Source organism: Lolium perenne, chromosome 6, assembly GCF_019359855.2.
Source record: "Lolium perenne isolate Kyuss_39 chromosome 6, Kyuss_2.0, whole genome shotgun sequence".
NCBI classification, from domain to species: Eukaryota; Viridiplantae; Streptophyta; class Magnoliopsida; order Poales; family Poaceae; genus Lolium; species Lolium perenne.
Window position 1 is genome coordinate 51,621,606 of NC_067249.2, and position 16,653 is coordinate 51,638,258.

At 48.9% G+C, this 16,653-nt stretch overlaps 1 pseudogene; it reads right to left on the reverse strand.

Moving 5' to 3' along the window:
• Positions 1–568: 568 nt before the first annotated feature.
• On the reverse strand, positions 569–11,456 carry LOC127310477 (probable LRR receptor-like serine/threonine-protein kinase At1g05700; annotated as a pseudogene).
• Between the last annotated feature and the right edge of the window lie 5,197 nt (positions 11,457–16,653).

Below are 16,653 nucleotides of genomic sequence, written 5' to 3' on the forward strand. Positions count from 1 at the left end.
AGATTCATTCCATCAAAAGATCAGGTGGCAGATGGCTTCACAAAAGCTTTACCAGCTCGACAGTTTGAAGAATTCAAGTACAACCTCAACCTTAAGAAGGCTGTGATTGAGGAGGGGTGTTAGAGTATTGTTATGATACAGAAGTTCAGATGAACCTGTACGGAAGATCAGTTAGAGATAGACGGAAGTTTAAATGTATTTGCGGTGATCCCATCGTAACTATAAGATCAGGATCATCCCTTTCTTTTCTCCGTTTGTTGTAACCCTCCGTGTATCTATCTCTGCCGATGTTGGCATATATAAATCAACATGCAACCGATGGAAGTCCCCATCGTTAACACAAAACCCTCTACCGATCATACAGAGGGCAAGACAGGCGGCGCCACATACAAGGGGTGTCTCTCTTTCATCTCAACCCTTCGCTCAATAAAACTCCAATCGTAGTAGTATGTCGTATGTACACATATTGGATCGTTAATAATTCAACACATACTGCAACGTTAATAACTCAGACTCTCACAGGTAGATGAAAAGAAGCTGTGTAGGTGAATCCTTCCATGGCTCCATATCACCGAGATGATGTTTCTTTGAACAGCTCTGCATCAGACGCACCAACAGACTCACCGTCAGCAGATGCCCAACTGCCTGTCTTGATGGAGCTGGAACTCAGGCTCAGGGAGCGCGACGATGTCTCCAGCTGCAAGCTCTCGCGGATTCCTTCGACAACCTGCCCCATTGTTGGGCGGTCCCGAATCTGGCGCTCCGTGCATTGCAGGGCCAGCTGTGCCACCTTCAGCACGGAGTTGATGTCGCAGTCTTCTCTAATCGTTGGGTCAGTCATTCTGCCTATGTCACCTTCAGAAAGCCTGTCTCTCGCCCAGAGCGTGATGTTGGTTCTTTCCGTGTCACTGACGGCGATGATCGCCGGCTGTCCTGTGATGAGCACCAGGAGAACGACGCCGAAGCTGTACACGTCACTCTTAACGCTCAGATGTGAGGTCCTGTAGTACCTGTTGAGGGTCAACTCCCACACCACACTCCTCAGAACTAAGTATATTCAAACGGAAATGTGGAAGCTGGGGTCAGAAGATGCGTACTCTGGGTCAAGGTATCCGGGGGTGCCAGCAGGTTGGGTGGTCGTGTGTGTCATCGCTTCACTGCTGAAAGCCCTTGTCAGCCCAAAATCTGATAATTTCGCCTCCAGGTTTGCAGTGAGAAGGATGTTCCCGGTTTTCACATCTCTGTGGATCAATGGCGGGCTGCAAGATTTGTGCAGGTACTCCAGTCCTATATATATGCAGTGCATGGATAATTTGAGTTAGAATCCATAGATAATACAGTGGTACCTACATGATCTGAAGTTGGATATTTGAAGTATCAAAGAGAAATGTTTGGATACGTATATATGGACAACGGCTAACATCTGCAACATCAAAACATGGTGCTTACCGTAGGCAGAATCTAATGCGATCTTAAGGCGCTGCAGCCAATTAAGGGGTTCTTGGCCTGTGAAATAAGTAAATCATTAAGTCAGTCTAGTTAGACAAGTAGAGAGTTGATCTGGTGATTTGGTGGAGTACTAGATCACATGCAAGTATGAAACCCTTTTCAAACATGCTGGCCATATACATTTGCGATTTTGCGCAGTCTGAGCTTCTGAGGGAATCGGTTGGTGCAACCCACCGAGTTCAGTTGATGTTACGGTAAGAAATCATGCATTTCATATTTTTCCTAACTAACATTTCGAAAGAGTTTTGCAATTAGCTCTCTCATTTGGTCATGAATTACCCTGAGCATGTATCAAATCTGCTGAATACAAAATGCAATGACAATGGAGCAGCTGAAATTTACTTTAGCATAACATGCTCCACAATATATCAAACCCAATTCTATGATGTATGTGGTGCGAAATTTCCGAACCTCTGAGACGGTCATGTAGGTTTCCCCCATCCATGTAATGGTAGACAAGGCTTAGATGTTTCTTGTCTTTGCAATAGCCAACCAAGGATACCAAGTTCCTGTGATGAATCCTGGCCAGGTGCTGAGCCTGCAATTTGGATAGCTCATAAGCCTGCAATATTCACACGATACACAGTATACAACTTCTAATTTGCTGAACTGAACATGTACCTCAGCCAAAAACTCTGTATTCCCTTGTGAAGATGTTTCTGATCTCATCTTCACTGCAACAGAAGCTCCATTTTCCAAACGGCCAGCATAGACAAGGCCAAACCCGCCTCTTCCAACTACAGTGTCGAAGTTATTTGTGATGCGCTTGAGTTCCTTGTAACTGAACCTCCGGTTTTCGAACAGATTAGCTGAATGAGACACATCTGGAGGCAGCATACATCATGAACCATGTTAAATCATACATACAAGGTGGATGCCAAGCAAGCACGATAATTCCCGTAGCAATGCCTCCTTTTGTGAAGTATATTGCCAAATATGTTACCTGCTCTGTTATTTCTTCTGGACCAAATGACAAGCACAAATACAGCCACAAGTAGTAGTGCTACTGCAGCAATTATTGGAATAACAATCTGAAGTAGTTTTGTCTTGTTCGTTTTTTTAGTCTGTGTTGTATTGCAGTTATTATTTCCAAAAAGACTTGGGTTATTGTCGTGCCTGAAAAATGAAATGCTGACAGGTGAAAGAATGCAGCGTACTTGAAACTGGAACCAATTTAGGGACAGAAGCAAATTGTAAAAAATTGGCCTTCCAGTTTTGTTTGACGACAGCAGCAAAACGTGGCATATTGAACTTTTTGTAAGTATTTGTCAAACAGTTTGATGAGCAAAGAATGTCTCAGTTGATTAATTTACAAAGATGTTGAACAACAGATATACAGCAAACGTGTCCAAACCTTAATGTCAAAGACCCATGCTGTGATTTTTCTAGCAGGCTCCAAGGAATCGATCCACTTAGGTTGTTGCTCGACAAGTCCCTATCAGAGACAAAGAAACTAAAGATTGAAAGGGCTCTATACTATTAAGTTTTAAAAAAGGAAGGCCGATTGGCAGGAATGCAGTAACACATACAGAAATTTAAGTGATGGCATTTGACCCAGAAAATCCGGTATTGATCCAGACAAACTGTTGTGAGATAGATCCCTGGAAATGTAAAGTAAGATGATATATAAAAAAAAATGTGAAGTATTATAGAATAGATGCCATGTTTTAACATTTAAACTATGGGAGCAATATATGATTCTTGAAACTGAACATTTAGAATTACCGAACTCGAGATTTAACATGTTTTTATCAAGCTTAATACACTAGCCAACGGAACCAAAAGTTCGAACTGATGTAAAGGGCTAGTACAATCCACTTATACACTTCACAAAAGTTTTATACTATGTTCAAAATGGTTAGGGCAATAGAGTTTGATGATAAAATTCAAACAGAAATATGATAGTCTAGTTATCATAAGTTGATTGTTTTACTGAAATATATTGGAAGGCTCGGAGCATTCAGGGGTCAATTGACATGCATGTTCAAATATGCAAGGATTCCTAATCAAGGGCTAGCTACAAACACATAAACACTTTCTAAATCCGAGGTAGACTAAATTAGCAATCTATCAAACGTACAAGTGCTGGAGCAGTGTTAGCTGACGAAAAGTAGCATTAATTTCACCAACCAATCCGCTGGATGACATGTCTCTGCAATGAAAAGGAAACAATCATCACACATCAGCACATAGGAGTGTAGATTTTCGTCTCTAGTTTCTGGTTTATAAAAAATAAGTGACAACACCAATATATAGCGATTTTGTTGGTTTAGAACTCACAAGCCAGTTACTCTTGGAGGACTGCTAGGAGTATAACTGCAGTTCAAGCCATCCCATGCCAAAGATATAGGGCCACATGGATCGCCCACCCAATTTCGTTTCACGGAGAAATTTTTCTGGATGGCCATCATAGCATTGGCTACAGATACCAAATTCACAGTTTAGTCAGACTTAACAAGATGACAAACGTCGTGCATTCTGAAACTAAATCCAGCAGAACAATATTCATGTGATGTGGTAATCATGATTATTAAGTTAGATATTTCTAGGATCTTTGTTGTGTGAATTCAACATCTATTAATTAAATGTGCAAACAAGAACAAAAGAAATGTCTCTGATCTCAAGATCACTCCCAGCCCCATGCTTTATGCAAGTTAATGCAAAGGTCTGCAAATATTGTTCCACGTTTCTCCGCACTAAAAATCGGCGCGCTAAACCTCGCTTCCGCCGCGCTGTAAATTGATAGCACGCTGCGCTGAAAGTTGCCCCACCGGATGCGGCATTTGGCGGCGCGTGCTCGGGCGGTAAAATTGCTCCTCCACTGGGCGCGCCATTATGCAGCGCGCAGCGCGGCGCGAACGGTTATTTTGATCTTTTTGGTTCGAAACAAATCAAACAAAACACGAAAAATTAACTAAAAATACGAAATATATTAAAAGTTCAACGGTACAGCGACATTTTATTTAAAACTACCCTAAAATCTACTCCGAGTCCCAGTCGAAGTCCGACGAGTGGGTGCTCGGAGTAGTGTCGGACACCGGAGTAGATGTCCACTCGAAGGAGGAGGAGGAGGAGAGGACGATCGTCGACGGCTCGGCGCCGTTTTTCTTCTCATCCGCCCTCCTCGCCGTCTTCTCCGCCCTCGCCGCCTTCCTCGCCGCCGACTCCGCCCGGCGCTTCTCGCGGTCCGCCTTCTTCTTCACCGCCGCCGCCTTCTGCTCCTCCTTCTGTGCGTAGAACGCCTCCATCGCGGCGACTTCCTCCGGGAACTGCCGCGCCCACTCGAGGTGGAGGCGCTCGGCGCGCTCCGCGATAAGGAGCCGCTACTCGAGCTCGCGTTGGCGCCGTTGCTGCTCGCGCGTGACGGCCGGCGATGGCGGCGCGAGCTGCTCCGCCTGCCCCCGCGTCCACACATAGTGGAAGTTCATCTAGCGGCGGGAGCGGCCGAGGCGCCAGGAGACGGCGTCGTAGGCGCGCGTGGCCTCATGCGCCGTGTCGAAGGTGCCGAGGCGGATGCGCTCCTCGCCGGAGCGGATCTCGGCGTCGAAGCGGCCGCTTGGCCGCGCGCAAACGCCACGGTAGCCGGAGGCGGAGCGGCGTCGGGGAGGCATCTCGTCGGGCGGCAGCGCGGGCGCGACGTGGGAGGCAGAGCGGCGAGAGGAGGGAGGCAGAGGCGGAGCGACACGCGGGCGCAACTGAAGACTCCGGGCAGTTGGCGTGCGCGCCCGCGTGGCGTTTATAGCGCGCTAGCCGAAACGCCAAGTTTCCCGCGCGGGATAGCGCAAAAGCGCGGGAGCGGTAAATTTTTTAGCGCGCGCCTCTTTTTCGTGCGTCCGCTGGAGGTTAGCGCGGGCACCCGCGCGCGCCAAACTGACGGCTTTTCTACCGCGCGCGTCTTTTGCCGCGCCTGTTGGAGATGCTCTTAGACAATAGACGTTAGCTATTTTAGCTTTGTATTTTTTGCCTTATTTTGTTCTTTTGTCGGATTTGTGCGGCCGTGTGTATCTTAGCTATCCATAGATTGGGTGTAAATTCCTTCGAATTGTATTTTCCATGATGCTATTTTATGAGTAATAAAGAACCCTTTGTCAAAACACTTCTGATATGAGCGCTGTGAGCGTTATCATCAAAACTAAGCCTAACCATTAATAATCACATCTATAAATGCTCGAAACATGAGGCTACAAAAAATACAGAAGCCTGGATTTGCATGAGATAAGCTGAAGAAAGAATGAAAATTAACGAATTCCAAGCTAAAACAAGTATAAATCAGGGATAAAATTTAAACATCGGTAAATCACCTTAGATGCGTATACTAGAATTAAGTAACTATTTTTCTATCCTACCATATTAGACTTTAAAAATTGCTTCAGGAAGTTATTGATATACCATCTAAAGAGTCCGTGGTAGATTCATTCACTGGCCGCACTATGTATATCTCCATCGCACTGATCAGAGGCTGAAGCACCGAGTTTGATGTTGCCACGAGGGAGATGGTATGATTGCTAGATCCTTGCACGATCCTTGAGAGAACAGTTGGCAGCAAGAACTTTGGACTGAATGCAGTAGCTATCTGGTCGTCATCCACAAAGACATCAAATTGCCTTAACTCTCGGGTGTCCTCCAACTCAGCAAAGTAGAGTAGAAGAAAGAACTTGGGGTCAACACCAACACTCATGGATGAATCTGAACTCCATGATATGTCCATTCTTGAAGCGTTCACTGGAGTGGATGCACTACGCATCACAGCATCTGGTGCATCATATGCATCGCTTGTGGAGTTTTGTATCAACCCATTGGATTTGTTGGGTACGTCTGTCCAGCTGGGAACATCTTCATACCTCTGCCAGATACGGTCAAAGGGATCATCTGGGGACCTTGAATTGAAACAACACTTAGCAAGCATTTATATACAATAATATGATTCAAGACAATGCTAAGGAAAAATTACATGACCAAATAGTTCTTACCTAATATGCGCATAATTCGTTCCGAAGTGGTAGCGATTGAGCCCAAAACCAACCGTGTCACGGAAATAGCTAAGCAAAACCAGGGATTGTGTCACATTAGCCTCCGGATAAAGATCTACTACTAGATCTGATTTGAGTGGCCTCAGGTCAAGCCATGAGATGAAAGGAGTTCCCGACCCTATGTTCACCAAGCAAACTTGCAGGAAGTCGGCAGGGGACACAGCAATTATTTCAAACACATATGCTGTCCTGCAATTAGCAATGGTCACCGTCGTCCACTAGTTGACCCCAAGATAGAGATCAAAGGTAGGAGGCCTGTTTAGTTTGTCATAGTCACCATAGCCAAATCCAGCCCTAACAAGGTACTTGCCACCCGGTGTTAGGGACCGCAATGTGTAGCAGTTGCGATCTCCATTGGGAAAGTAGCGAACGTTATTGTACCGGTCTGCAAGGTCAGACTGCAAATTCTGTTCGTAGACAGGGTGGATACTTCCTGCATCAGTGAAACCCTTATCGATTGAATATGTTATATCTCTATTTGGATCTGTGTATTCCTGGGTATCCACATATCCACAGTCGATGCTTATGTAACCTGCAGAAAGACATGGTAACTGATGCAAACTTGGCAAATACGCACAAAGACATGGTAGCTGATGGAAACAAATCAAGGGAGTAATTGAGTTAGTTACCATTTTTTTTCGATAAAGGATGTTTTCATTACTTTTATAAGCAATTACATCCAGCCTCTGCATAACCAGGATGCACACAGCTGTTTATGTTGTCTCAGGTTCGAAAATGATAAAAACAAAAAACTAGGCGAGATACATATCAGGATGAAACATATAACGCCTAAGAAGAAGGTGGGGCATCTATCCGTAGACTATGCTGCCACCCATGTTGGGAAAAAGTATCCCTCGCCGTAGCCTCCAACCGTGTACAGACCTCCGTAAACAGGTCTCGGTTCTCCACTCGCTGAAGAGGTAACCACGAACAGAGAATACCTGTACATCTGTAGATGACCTGCAACAAAGAGCAATTTATATCATTAAAAATCTTGTCATTTTTACATAGCCAAAGCGCCCAGATAACTGCTAGCGCCCCCACCCTAAGAAGCAACTTAAACCTTGAATCGACACCATGAAGCCAATTACCAAAGACATTGGCAACACTAGTCGGAGGATACAGGGTAGATGCTACTTGAATGACTGACCATATAGATCTCGCGAACTGGCACTGGAAGAATAAGTGCTTGATTGTTTCGTCCTGATGACAGAAAACACATCGAGTACTCCCATGCCAATTACGCTTAACAAGATTGTCTTTAGTGAGGATTACCCCTCGACGAAGATACCATCCAAAAAAATTAATTTTTAATGGTATCTTCATCTTCCAAATCTTTTTATGATTATCAACTGGTAGATCAGAAAGAAGGATCGCGTTGTAGAAAGATTTCACAGAGAAAGCACCATTGGCATGAAGGTTCCATCTAAATTCGTCCGGTTCGTCCGATAATTGAATATCCCCGAGCCGTTGAATTAAGGTATTCCATGCCGCAAGTCTTTGTCCAAGTAAAACCCGTCTGAACGTCACATTCGGGGGTGAGGTAGCCATTACGGTAGCAATGGTATCACCTTGACGACGAGCAATCCTATAAAGAGCTGGATACTGTTCACTTAGGGGTGCATTGTCAAGCCAAGCATCTTCCCAGAAACGTATTTGTGCTCCATTTCTGATTGTGAAAGTGCCATGGCGAAAAAATTCATTTTTTGTCGCCATTAGCCCGGCCCTGAAGTGAGAATCCCCTGGTTTTCAAACCACTTGGGATAATGTCTTCGAACCGATATACTTTCGCCGAAGGATAGTCTGCCAAGTCCCATCCTCAGTGAGGAGCTTAAACAGCCATTTTCCCAATAGGGCCGAATTCTTGACTGCCAAATCATGAACTCCAAGCCCACCTTGGTCTTTGGGACTACAAACTATACTCCACTTAACCAGTCGATATTTCTTTTTCTCGCTGTCCCCTTGCCAAAAGAATCTGGATCGATAATAATCGAGTTTATGCAGAATTCCTTTTGGTAGGATGAAAAATGATAACATATACAGTACCATATTTGTGAGTACCAAATTAATGAGTACCAATCTTCCACCTAGGGACAGCAACTTGCCTTTCCAACTACTAAGGCGTTTTTTGTAGTCTTTCTTCCACTAATTTCCATTCCGCGATTGTAAGTCTCCGATAATGAATCGGAATACCCAAATAACGAATCGGAAATTGGCCTTGCCCGCAACCAAACAACTCTGTGTACAGAGCCATATCATTTTGGGCATCACCGAAACAGAACAATTCACTTTTATGGAAATTGATTTTCAATCCTGACAATTGCTCAAAAGCCGCCAAGATTAATTTCAAGTTTTGAGCTTTTTCAAGATCATGATCCATAAATAGAATTGTATCATCGGCATATTGAAGTATAGATAAGCCACCATCAACTAGATGTGGAATCACTCCTTCAATCTGGCCATCAGCCTTAGCCCGCTCTATGAGTATAGCCAGAATATCCGCTACAATGTTAAACAACATCGGTGATAACGGATCCCCTTGGCGTAACCCTTTTCGTGTTTGGAAATAGTGACCGGTGTCATCATTAACCCGGATTGCGACACTACCTCCATACACAAAATCATTTATCAGAGCGCGCCACTCTGGAGAAAAACCTTTCATCCTGAGTGTTTGCTGTAGAAACGACCACTTGACTTTATCATACGCCTTTTCAAAATCTAGTTTTAAAATAACCCCATTTAATTTCTTAGAATGCATCTCATGTACCGTCTCATGCAAGACCGCCACTCCATCAAGGATGTTTCTTCCTTGCATAAAGGCCGTCTGTGATGGCTGGACTACATGATCCGCAACCGTATTAAGTCTAATGGTGGCCACTTTCGTGAAAATCTTGAAACTTACATTTAATAGGCAGATAGGTCTATATTGTTGAATCCTTTCTACCTCATTAACTTTCGGTAACAAGATTACTTCACCAAAATTTAGACGAAATAATTCTAGTTGTCCAGAGTGTAGGTCACTGAACAAATCTAGAAGGTCCGATTTAATCGTGTCCCAGAAAGTTTGATAAAACTCAGCTAGGAAACCATCAGGACCCGGTGCTTTGTTGCATTCCATTTGGAAAACTGCCTTCTGAACCTCTTCGTCAGTATAAGGTGCGGTTAGTAGACCATTTTCCTCAACGGAAACTTGGGGTATATCGGCTGTTAAATCCTCATTAAGAGAGAAAGTACTTTCCTCCGGAAGACCAAACAAGCCTTTATAATAATTAGTAATGTACGATTTGAGCTGCTCATGGCCTTCAATCACCCCTTCATCTTGAGTGAGAGAATGAATACGTTTTTTCCGATGTCTCCCATTGGCTAAAGCATAGAAATATCGCGTATTTGAATCTCCCTCTATAATGAACTGGGCTTTGGATCGCTGGTACCATTTAAGTTCCTCCTCACGAAGAAGACTCGCCATCTGCACATTTGATTGATTTTTGAGTTCAATCTCCTGCGTCGACAACGGTCTAACCTCCGCAAAAGCCTCAAGCTCATCAATAACATTTGATAAGCGAGCCTTCTCTTTTTTAAGGATACCAGCCGTGTGGGCAGCCCAACCACAGAGATGTTTGCGCATTGACCGCATCTTATTGTTCCATCTCAGAATTGGAGAGCTGCCTCCGACCGGTCTCTCCCAAACCTTCTTAACCATATCATGAAAACCCTCTCGATGTAGCCAACCAAGTTCAAATTTGAACGGCCGCATACACACAGGACGGGGATCCCCAGTGGTTAGAAGGATGGGGGCATGGTCAGACAGATTTACAATACGTTCTAGTGCACGGACAGACACCATAGGGTATTTATTTTCCCATTCGGTGTCCATCAACACGCGATCTAGCTTCTCGTAAGTGGGTTCAGGCAAGCTGTTGGCCCAAGTAAACTGTCGACCAGACATGAACACCTCCCTTAAATCAAGACTGTCAATGACAGCATTGAATAGAAAAGGCCAATGTCCATCAAAGTGGCCTTTACTTTTCTCGTGAGGAAATCTCAACAAATTAAAATCGCCTCCGATTAAAATCGGATAGGGATTATCTTTTGTAAGATTTACCAATTCACGTAAAAAGTCAGCCTTAAACGCATCCTGAGCGGCACCATACACAGCGACCAGACTCCACTTGAACCCGTCTGCTTTATTCTGAATGTCGAGCTTAATGTGATACTCTCCATCAGAACTAGCTAAGACAGTCATGGTATCAATATGGACGCCAAGTAAAATGCCACCAGATCTACCACGAGGTGGGCGAGAAAACCACTGAAAGTTAATTCCGCCTGACAATCGGTCGAGAAAACTTTGTGTGAAATTTCGCCTACCCGTCTCCGATGTAGCAATGAAATCTAAATCATAATCTCTACAACCATCGGCAATGTGAGAATGCTTAGCCAAGTCACCAAGACCTCTGCTATTCCGAAACGTGCCGTTCATCGAGAAACTATTTTGGATTTAGACTTTTTACCATATCTACGAGATTTCTTTCCAGCCGATGATCTAGAACCACGTTCAGAGGCAGAGAGGTCATAAACTGAACTAAGCTCTGAGTGGTCTAAATCAACTTCTGTCACACTTCCAACTAAAGCCGAGAGAAGATGACCATCTAGGATGCCATCATCTTCGTCATCGTCAACAGTGGAAGTAGCCAGCTCAGTGGATCCATTTGGAGCAACCGTTAAACGGTCAAGCTCCGTCTGTCTCAACACATGAGCTGAAGCTAAAATCTCATCCGAACCTCTACCCAAAGATATACCTACACTACTCAAATTCGAAGAAATTCTAGTATCAGAAAAAGAAGTGAAAGACTTGGATGAAATTCTAGTACCTGACGTGTCGAGGTTCTTTTCCGCCTTGCGCCGCATAGCCCTCTGCATCACGTCTTCATCCGTAGCCTCCACACCATCCTCCGTCGTAGCAAACCTCCCACTCCTCCTCACCGGCGGCTACGCAACTGGTGGAGGAATAGTGGGTGGAGGTTGCAAGACGGGGGCAACTGGCGGAGGCGGAGACAAGCGCGGTGAAGATGGCGGTCCAGGCGCTGGTGAAGAAGATTTCGATGCAGGGGTAGATGGCGATGAAGCCCCCTGCACCGAACCCGACCGCGACGCCGAAACCCCCCTAGGCGGAGAGGGCGCCGGGGACCGGCTGTGGCGCCTCACAGGGGACCGGCTGGGGCGCCTCCCCAACCAGTCCTGCTCCTCCACCTGAGGCGCACGGGGCGAGGACGGCGCCACCCCAGGCCCTCCGCGTGGCGACGAAGCAGCCTGGCCAGAGGCCGGCTGCTGCCCAGGCGCGCAAGGGGCTGCGTGTTGTCCCACCTTGCCTGTGGCCGGCTGCTGCAACGCCATCGAGACCGGGGGCGGTGGCTGCTGCCCCTCCGTGCCGACGACCTGCTGCTGCGCCGCAGAGCCCCCGGCCAGCTGCTGAAGCCCCACCGGACCATGGGTCTGCTGCTGCGTCGCCGCATCAGCGGCAGGGAGCTACGGCAGCACCGAGCCCAAGGCCGGCTGCTGCTGCTCCACCACCACCGCGGCGTGGCGCTGCATCCCCGAGTCCGACGAGCCAACCGTCGAAGAAGAAGCCCTCTGAAGCCCCCTCTCCGTCTGAGGCGTGGTAGAAGACGGAGTGGGAGCAACGAAAGGACCACCGAGAGGAGTAGAAGACGAAGACACCGGGCGAGTCCTCCCCTGCATAAAAGTCCGAACACGCGACGGAGGCGGAGTTGCCACCAAGTGTGGCGACACCGACAAAGCTCTAGCCACAATCGCCTTGCCCCTGTCTGTCGTCAGCGAGTGGTTAAACGGGGTCATGGCGACCTGAGTAACCGGTACCGAAGCTGTGCCAGAAGGAGGCAAAGATGCATGGCCATCAACGTCCATATGTGAGGCCCCTGGTGCCCCCTCTGCCGCGGCATCATCAAAACCATCATCGTCACCATGAGCCGCATCGTCCTCATCTTCACCCTTCCAAAAGAAAGGACGAAACCTAGGGTCTGGCTTGTACTCAGAAGACTCGCGGCGAAATCTGAATCTGTATCCATTAAGCTGTAAGCGAGCCAGCACCTCTAAGCATGGTGGTCCGTGTTTAGCCTTATCTTTCTCCAGAACAGAAGTATCTCTCATGGCCACCTCAATACGAACTAACCCTTGACTCCTCAAGGTGTACAAATCCACATCAATAGTAGTACCAATAAAAGTACCAACAGCCCATAGACCGAGGAAGTGACGTAGAGCATTCGGAACACCCTCGACATGCACCCAAACAGGCTCCATCACAAACTCTGGCATAACATCCTGCTGAGTCCAAGAAGAAACCATGGCCTGTGCATTAATCTTCAGCACGCTCATCTGCATACCGTCAATCCTCAACAAGTCCTCAGCGGTAGGGATCCCAATCAGGAAAGCGTTATTACCATGAGGCTGCGCCTCCCACTTCCAAGTGGGGTTCCCCGGACACATGCGAGCCATGAGATTCTGAATATCTGCCGCCGCAACAGTCCCCTCCCCTAACACCTGTACCAAAGCTGTAGGTGCTCCGCTGGATAACATCTGTGGCTTATAAACTGAGTCAGGAACCTGGAGATCTAGCGTGGCGTCATTACCGCAACCCACAAAAAAACTCATAGGTCTCGGGGTCTTCAGCACAGGGCAACGAATAGTCGGGTGTGCCCCAGAGTCACAAACTAAGCAGTAATGAGGAACCTTACAGTCCTTAGAAGCATGCGTGTTGACCGCGCACTTCCAACAACGACCCGCCTTCTTCGGCTTCACCACAGGTGCAGTCGCCGCAGGTGCAGTAACCACTGGTGGAGCAATCGGCATCGGCAGCGGTGCAGGAACCGCCTCCAACACTGGCGTAGGAATACCCGCCGGTTGCGGGTCCTGCATGGGACCCTGCAGCATAGCCGGTGGCACAACATTGCCACCTCCCGCTGTCCCCACCGCTGCGACAGGTTTCTTCTTCCTCCTCTTCTTCTGCTGTCCAGGCTGCGCCGGCTGGTTAACCTGCTGTGGTAAATGTGACACCACCGGTTGCTGCGTTGGATTAGAAGCGGGGAAAAATTGACCTTGAAACTGAGCATACTGCTGCTGCGGCGGGTACTGAGGGTACTGCTGCTGCTGAGGATACGGCGGCTGTTGAAGAGGCATGAAAGGAGCGGTCGGCATGCGCGGCTGCGGCGGGCGATACCCCACCTGGGGCCGGGGCGGCGCAGCAGGGGCCGGTGGCATGAGGGCCCCCTGCGGCCATCCTTGGAACCCCGGAGGGCCTTGGTACCCTCTGGCGACCGACGCAGCAGCCGCCGCCTGCGGGCGAGCCGGCGCCGGAGGAGCATTCGCCGTCCCCGGTGGAACGGAGCGGGGTGGCCCGGCCATGGGACCTGAGGCGCCCGACGCCACCACGTCGACGAAAGAGCGACGAAGCGGAGCGCGCACCAGGGGGGCAGACGACGGCGAGAGGCTCGGACGTGGGTCAGGAGGAAGGGGCGGCGGCAACGATGGGAGCGAGGCGGCGGCGACGTGACTGCGTTGCGAGCACGGACGTGTGATCGTATGATCGCATGCCGTCACGCCCCCACGTCTAACCCCTCGCTGCAGGCCCACCAGCGCGCGGCCCAATCTGGCCCAACACGGCCGCGGCCCAAGGCGCGAAGATCCCGCCGCGTCCGTTTGAAACGGAGGCGGAGAACTCGCCTCGCTCGCCGCCGGCAGGTGCGCATCACCGAGCGTCCGCCTCGCTCCCTTGGCGGCTGCGTCGAGGAAATCTCCGAAGACAGCCGGCGGCGTGAACCTCTTGGGGGGAAGCGGGCCTTTCCAGCTTTTTAGGCGCACCGGTTGCCGCGGAAACCGCCTCCCCGGCGGCGAGCTAGAGAGAGCTCGGCGAAGCTTCGCAGAAACGCGCGGAGGAGACGACGAGCGTGCCCGCGGCACAGCCTCCGCCACCGTCGATGCATTCCTCCCCCAAGACCTGGTCGCTGCCGCAGGGAAGCCGATCTTCACCCAAAAGTCCTCCAGGAGCGCCGCGCGATCTAGATCCTTGTCGATCGGTAGCACCTCCGGATCATCTTCAAGGCCAGCCCACGCCACCTCCTCCGCCACCGAACACCCATCCTCCATGCCCAGGTCATCGAGCGGATCGAAACGGCCGCTTGACGGAGAAGGGAACACCGTCGGAGGGAAAGAATGGCCAGGCCGCCGGCGAGCCAGTCGTACCGGAGTCCGCCAGGGCTCCACCGCCTCGGCCGGCGGCTTAGCCGCCGCCGCGGACGTCGCCTTGGGAGACATCAGAACAAAGTTTGATGTAATACACACAATTTTTGTCTGGTTGATGATTCAAACCGGCATGATTGAAGTACCATGGCTATCTAGCTGACCATGGATGGTTACGAAGCCTAAAGCAATCAGCACCAACGACGGAATCATACAACAAACTAGCCATGAAGATAGATGCACATGACCCATTGTGAGGACAGGAATATTTTCTCTTAAATTCAGGAAGACCTCACTGCTTTAAAACAAGAGAGCACGGCTACAACACAAGAAAAAAAGACTAGTGTACAAGGTGTTGAATGGATCAAAATTAAAAAGAAAAGATTACAGTAGACCTGACATATGTACGCATGGGATGAGTTAGAACAAATCAAACGTTCCCTTAATTTCTCAGCAAGTTACATCATCTGGTTTAGATTTATTGTATAGCCTAACGCTCCCGTCCCCTAACCCTAACCCGCCGTCTCCCTCTCCCGCCCCCCTCCCGGGCGGCGGCGGAGGCCCCTCCTCCGCCCGCACCCCACAGCCACCCGGCGCCCCCGACCCCGGCGCTGTCCTCGGCCCTGGCCCCGGCCATGGCTCCGGTCCCGGCCTGGCTATGGCGGTGGTGGCAGCACCCCCTCCGTCGAATCAAAGAGGGGGAGAAGAAGGTTTCCGCGGCGGCGTTCCATGGGAGGTGATGTAGCGCCAGTGGAGGAAGCCGGGGGCTGAGGCTCTCCATCGGTAGCCATGGAGGATTCGGTGGAGTGGTGGCGTCCTTCGTCCCCGGTAACGGTTCGGCGGCGGTACGCATGATCCGCGTCGCTGCCTCTTCCTTGGTGATCCGGCAGAAGGGATTGGCGGCGTGGGGGCTGCTGATCTTGCTTTGTTTTGGTGGCGGTCCTCGGGTTTCTCGCATGCGAGGATGAAGATCTTCCGGAGGTCAGTTTGGTTTGATCTGGCTGGAGAGATGAGTTCCGGAAAGCTCCGTTGGCGAATGGAACAGTGCATCTTTCGCCTGCAGTTTGCTGGATCGGGTGGTATTCGGTCGCGCGCACCCATGTTTTTCTTTCGGCCATTTGGTTCTGGAGGGAGCGGCGCGAAGCTCTATTCTGTGTTGACATCAGGTGACTTTTTGTTCCATGATGAAGTCAGACAAAGGAATATCATGAAGGCCAGATTGGTGACTGCCTAAAGGAGGTTCGAGTCTCCGTGATGTTGAGGGATCTGCTTGGCGTTCTGGGTTCTGCAGCAGTGGTATGCATGTGGGGGCGGCAACACAGGGGAAGTTTAGAGTCTTACCTCTTAGGGTGAAAACCCAAGGTCTGGCCTTAACTAGTTGTGCCTGGCAATGTTCTTATGGGAGGCCTTGTTTTGAGAGTGGGGGCTATCTTCAAGGTGAAAACCTCATACCTTTGGTCGGGCGATGACGGCGCTGGTTCATTGTTCCCTTCTTGGAGGCGTCGCTTTTGGAGAGTCTGTACTTCATGTGTTGTCACGGTGGTGGTTGTATTGTTGTTGCTAGATCTAGAAGGATGTAGCGGGACTTTTATTTCTTAGTATTCTTTACTCTTTTTTGGCTGTGTGCATCCGTACTGCCATTAGGGTGGGGGTTGTTGCAGAGGCTGGGTGTAATTGGAATCTTCTGATATTAATATATTCCCTTTATCTAAAAACATCATCTAGTTTATATGGGAGTGTTTGGTATCTTAGGCACCCATGGAACGAGATAGAACAAATCAAACGTTCCCTTAATTTCTCATCAAGTTACATGATCTGGTTTATATGGGCGTGTTTGGTAGCCTAGGCCGGTTTTGGTGCTCCC